Here is a 6227-nt window from a genome sequence, read left to right as displayed (position 1 = left end):
TCATTTAAGTCGATTTTAGCTTTTGGACTACAATATAACCTTTATCTTGCTATGTTTCGATTTGCAAGACTTGAAACTTCTGTAAGCTCCTATAGTTTTCTTTGAAGTTATTCTTTCAAATAAATTAAATTGAAATTCAATGGTGTCGTTTATTATATCTAACTTAGATGTTTGGTAATCTCTTCCTTTTAAGATTGACTATTTGATTAGGGTTGTGAGATTATCTCAAGTGGTATTTGGCTAGACATATTTTTTCAGGATTTGCGTTATCGCGAATCATGGATGTCAAAAGATAAAAAATCACCATACTTATATATTTTAGATTTATACACATTCAATTATCTAATGTTCCAATTACTGGTCAATGTTCTTTATCCTATACAACTCTAATAATAAACGAGGTTTTTAATCTATTTAATTTACGAAAACCAATTTGTTCTTATAGTTTGATGTTTCGAACTCAACAACTGGTAGTAGCACTCCACACTCACTGTATATATATGTATGCCTAATATATATTTCGTTTTTAATTTTCTTTTCACAAATTGGGACAAATGCAGAGAACCATTATTCACTGGAGATCAAACGAAGCCAACTTAGGTCGAAGATCTATGTTGTTAGGTTTGTCCTCTAATCAAGCATTTCTCTAAAATTTCTTATGTCATTGTTGTTCAATATGTTTCAAAATATTTGTATCTTTTGATTATGATCATTGTTACTCGTGGTAACTTTTCCTTCAATTTATGCAAGGAAATATAGAAAAATTATTTTCAGACCTTCAATTATGTACTTCCAAGCTCAAAATATGAACTTAAGGTTGTTGCATATTTCGGTTTAGTGGTAGTATGAGTTAATTTTTATCAAAGTCTGAATATGGCTTTATACACGTACAAGTGAACTTGACAAGGTCATTGTTGATTATGGAAGAAATAATGTTTTTATTCTACTAAATTACTTGCATATTATATTTTTATATGGATCTTACGGAAAGTTGGGAAACTTGATAATGAAATTGAAGAAACAAAATGCGTAGAATATCTATTTTTTGGGATCTCATGCAACATGAGAACAAACGTAACTCTCTGAAGCAAAAAAATGTATGTGGTTTGTGGTGTTTGCTTGTCAATCTGGAGGTTTTCATTTGCCAGAGTTTATATTTTACTCCCTTGCAAGTTATATTCGATACTCTTGCATTATCTATAAATTACCTATCTTGTGGTATTAAACACTGAAAATATTCCATAAAATGCTACTTCAATTACAGAATTACATTAGTATGTCGCCACATTGAAGTGGGAACAAATAATGCAAACTTCATCAGAATACCTTGATCATGCTTGTGTTGCGATAAGTAGTACATGGACAGGAGATACACATCAACGACAAGAAGTGTTTGTTCAAGTGGAAAGGACCAAAGAAGACAAGTTCTGATTTAGGATTAGAATTCTGGTTCGATTCATAATTTTATGTACATATACTTTTAACATTTGGGTATATGTTAGATAGCAAATTTTGAGAACTATATTTGTTTCAATGGTCTCGATAAGTAGATGTTCGGGTTTGGTCTGGTTACGGTGACTAGGATCAGTTTGAAGTAGTATTGTTGGTTGTTCAATCAGGTTGGTACTAATCAGAGTGGGTTGTTATTCACCTCCATTATTTGTTCTATTTCTTCCTTGACTTTTTCATTTTCATAATTGTTAGTTTGTAGTACAATTTTAGTCTATTCTTTTGAACCAATTCAAATTTCTATTAATAAGTTCAGATTTACTTGTGTTCACCGTGCCGGAGGCACGGGCCATACCCTAGTATTTTAAAAAAATGGTTTTTTTAGCATTATTATTTTTGAGTGGTTTTTTTTTCTATTAGGGTCTAGATTATGGGTTTTCACTCATTATTTCTTTTAATAATAATAAATTTTGATAATTAATAATATTAAAATTTAATAATAGAATTTCAACCAATATTCATGCTAGCTATTGATTCATAGATAACTCGAATTCCACACAAGAATTCACACACAAACAACAAAGACAGTGGAATCTCTAGTAAAAAATATAGCATATGAATATAAATTCCTTACTTCATAGTAGTTTCAAAAGAAGTCTTACAACAACCCAGCAAATACTTCACACAGCTTTCGACTGGTAATGGTCCGCTCTCATATGCAATCCAATCTGAAGTTTGACATGCCTCCAAAAGGCAGACAATCCCCCGATTGGTATTCTTCTCTCCGTTTGAATGTCATCTTCATCCATAGGTTCAATTGATGCGATGTGGTTGTCAAAGCAGGAAACTCCCTCCAATTCAAGGAGAAGAAGAAGCTTGTTGATATCGAATAAACATATCAAACCATATCGTCTTCAAAAAATTTGATTATGAAATACACTAGAAACTTTAATCAACAATTGGGGAAACTTACAGATCCTCTAATGGTAGTTGGATAAGGATAGTGAGTAATTCGTCTTCTTCCAGGCATCGTCTGCAACATACTTTGAATTTGTTGTTGTCTGCCATTGGAGATAGACAAATTGAAACTTGGAGAGAGATTTTATGAAATCGAATGATGAGATTTTATGAATTTGGGGACGATTGGGGTTTTTATAGAAACGAGATCTGGATTTTTTGAAATTAGAGAGAGAGGGCGGAAAATTTTCGAAATGTAGATGTAGAACCGGCGAAAGGTTGTTACAGAAGCCTCCAAATCCTACGATTTCTTCCCTTACACATGTCAATCCTAAGAGACACTAGATTAAGTATCTTAAATATCATTATTTTTGGGGAACTCCTAAATATCACTTATTCTCCTCACGCAATCAGTCTAGTCACCAAATAATGGGACTCGTGACAATGACGATCAATTAGGATGATCGAATTGAGGACTGAATATGTTACATTTGTGATTCTGAAGGTTCCTTGACAACTATTCTGAATGTACAAAAACAAATTAGTACTATTTTCCACTCTAATGCTACGAAGTCGATCTCGAGTCCTGAAAAAGGGAAAAGAAACTATGAAGACTTCAATAATTATATAAATTTGAAAATTTTAATAAATTTAATTATTTGAAATTTAATTAATTTATTAAAAAAAATTTAATAAATTTATAAAAAAATTTAATAAATTTATAAAAAAATTTAATAATTTTTAAAATTTATAAAAAATTTAATACCTAATACTTGATTAACTTTATAACAAATATTCGTAAAGCTATCAATAACATAACACCAATTTCACATGGGTCAACAGCAATAGAAGAATTTAAAACTATAGAATTCACAGACAAACAAAACAACAAAAATTTAAAACTATGGAATAAGATATCATCCATCCTTTAAACAAACAAAACAACTAAATTATACATGGTTCCGACCATAACACCAGATGAACACAAAACTATCTTCCCCAAATTAGTGTCTCCATGCTAATCTGGGTGGTGAAAGCACCTAAATAGTTCTCCTCCTTAATCTAAATAAAAAAAATAGATAGAAAAATATTGTTATTAAATTTTAAAATTATTAAAATAATTAAATTTATAAAATTTTGGAATTATTAAATTTATAAAATTATTAAAATTATAAATTTATAAAATTATTAAATTATTAAATTCAATATTATTAAATTTATTAAAGAGATGGGGTAATGGTTCTTTTCTAACTATGTTTTTATTACTTTGCTCTAATAATAATAAATTTAATAATTAATAATAATATAAATTTTATTAAATTTAATAATAAGTAATAATAATATAAATTTTAATAAGTTTAATAATAAAATTAAACATATCTAACTTAGTTCCCATAATTGGGGATCTAATTGAGGTTTGCACAAGAATAGTGGAATTAATCCGGATCATAACTTCATGTGAATCAAAAGAAAACCCGATAGCCGATGAACATCTCATGCAGTATCAAATTAAAACATTAGACCCATTGAAAATCTTTCGAATAACAAAGAAACAATTCTAAGTTGTTTTTTGTTCAAAAAATACAAAAAAATTGAATTAACAATTAAATATGACATCATTCTACACGGATATTTAATGAGGGAAAACTTACAGAGGGTTTGTGAAGGTATGGACGTAGCTATCATCCTCCATTTTAGATGTTAGGAATAAGTCAGTGACAGTTTCCCCTTTTAAACACCGTTTACAGCACAATTGTTAGACCTCTGGTCATTTCTGCCATTCCATTGGAGAAAGGGTATTTGAGAAGAGCGATGAATAAGATGATAGGAATATATATATATATATACAAATCTCGCGAAATTCTAAATGCGTGTCGATCCACAGAGAGGAGTTAAAATCTATTCTAACCTAGAATTAGCAAATATATCCTTAACAAAAAAAAAAAAAAAAAAAAGAATTAGCAAATATGAATCTGATTTTTAGTTGACGAGAACGATAATTAAAAATATATGGAATTTAAAGAGAACAAACAAAAATGATAAAACGAACTCAATGTGGGAGAAAGCCTAGGGTCTCGAGTCCATCCATGGAGAAAGATGGTCTAATTTGATTAGTCAACCACTTCCTTTATTTACTCGGGCTCTAACACATGAAGTGTCGAAAACCTGGAAGGTATCTTTGTTAAAACGGCAAAACTAAAGGCATATGCATCGATCCTCTATATACTAATTCCCCAACTTATGCATCAACTAAGAAGTATAACCTATCAAAGCTTTTACTCTAAGTATAGAATACCAACTCAAGAAGCATGCATAATGAAGAACGAACCAATAATTGAGAATAAATGCAATTAAGGCATAAACGACCACCGGACTAATTGATTCGCATTAAACGCATCAAGAAACTAATAACATCATAGACTTCATCAAAAACTCTAGATTGGACTAGTTGCACATAAAAGTCCTAGCAATTATAAATAATGAGTTTATTATAAAATCAGAGTCAAAAGTGAAGGAGATCACCAAATAAAGATGTTCCTAGTTGATTCAAAGAGATAAAGATGGAGTTTGATGAATTTTATCACGTCTCTCTCACAAAGACATAGAAACCTCAGCACAATAACATTCTCTTTAATATTTCTCTCACAAAAAGATTAATGGATCCTGATCCTCTCTCTCTAAAATCTGTTTTTGCTCTCTCTCTCTCTCTCTCTCCAACACTATGAAATTAAAAGAAAAGAAAGAGAAGAGGATAAACTCAATTAATTATTAGTTCTGTCTCCTTTCTCTCTCTGTACAATCTCTTTCTCTCATACAATATAATTTCTAATAAAACAGTTAAGAGAAAGAAGAATAATGGTAACTTTGTTTCTGTTCTAATGCTCCTTTCTTCTCCACCCTCTCTCTAAAATATTCTTGAAGCTCTTGAGGAGTAGAAGAATCCAACTGAACTCCCCAAAGAGAGATACCTCCTGCTCTGTCCTCTCTCTGTTTTTATATCCAGAAAGAATCAGAAGAATAAAATTAGTCCACTCCTTTTTTCTCTCCACCACTTTCTAAAACATCTCTTCTTCATCCAGCCGAGACTTCTTGTCAATGTATGGGCCAAAATACGTCACTAGGAGTGCCCCCAGAAATCCACGATTAATGGGCTTACACGGTGACCAAGCCCATGAATTAATGACCAATGGGCTCGATTCATTTATCTTCAGGCATCCTGAAGCAACGTTAAAGTACGGGAGTACATCCAGCTCTGGATAAAGAGGCCCGTCCTCACCCGCAAGCCAGAGTACGGAAGTGCATTCAGCTCTGGATAAAGAGGTTCGTTCTCCCTCCTTCAGCAGACCAAAATACGGAAATACAACCAGCTCTGGACAGAAGAGGTCCGTCCTCTCAGCTGACTTCTCTTTGTATATCTGTTGAGAAGCGTTACCATCATTCAAGATGACAATATCTCCAATATATCCATTGGATGAGAGTTACGATATCCCCATTCATGGTAATAACTCTGTGCGTTATCATATTCAAGGCAACAATTCACCATCAGGTGACGGTTGACAAAAACTGACAGTTAACCACAAAACCCTATATAAGGATCAACTGGTAATCGACAAGGGCGATCCAACTCCGGATAACAACACCCAACTTCTAAATTCACTTGCAATCAGCTAACCACCTATTTTCTCTCTCATATCAATCACCCAAATCTTTGGTAGTCAACCGACGACTGCTGTTACCATCATCCCTTCTCTTGTTTAAGGAAGACGGGTGATCATTCTCTCACCTGACGATCACCTGCTGAAAGAAGACGAGAGATCATT

Source organism: Eschscholzia californica, unplaced genomic scaffold (assembly GCF_041429995.1).
Source record: "Eschscholzia californica isolate CP2 unplaced genomic scaffold, dmEscCali1.0.p SCAF_1, whole genome shotgun sequence".
In the NCBI taxonomy this organism is placed as follows: domain Eukaryota; kingdom Viridiplantae; phylum Streptophyta; class Magnoliopsida; order Ranunculales; family Papaveraceae; genus Eschscholzia; species Eschscholzia californica.
The sequence above is the reverse complement of the archived record's forward strand: the minus strand, read 5'-3'. Positions refer to the sequence as shown.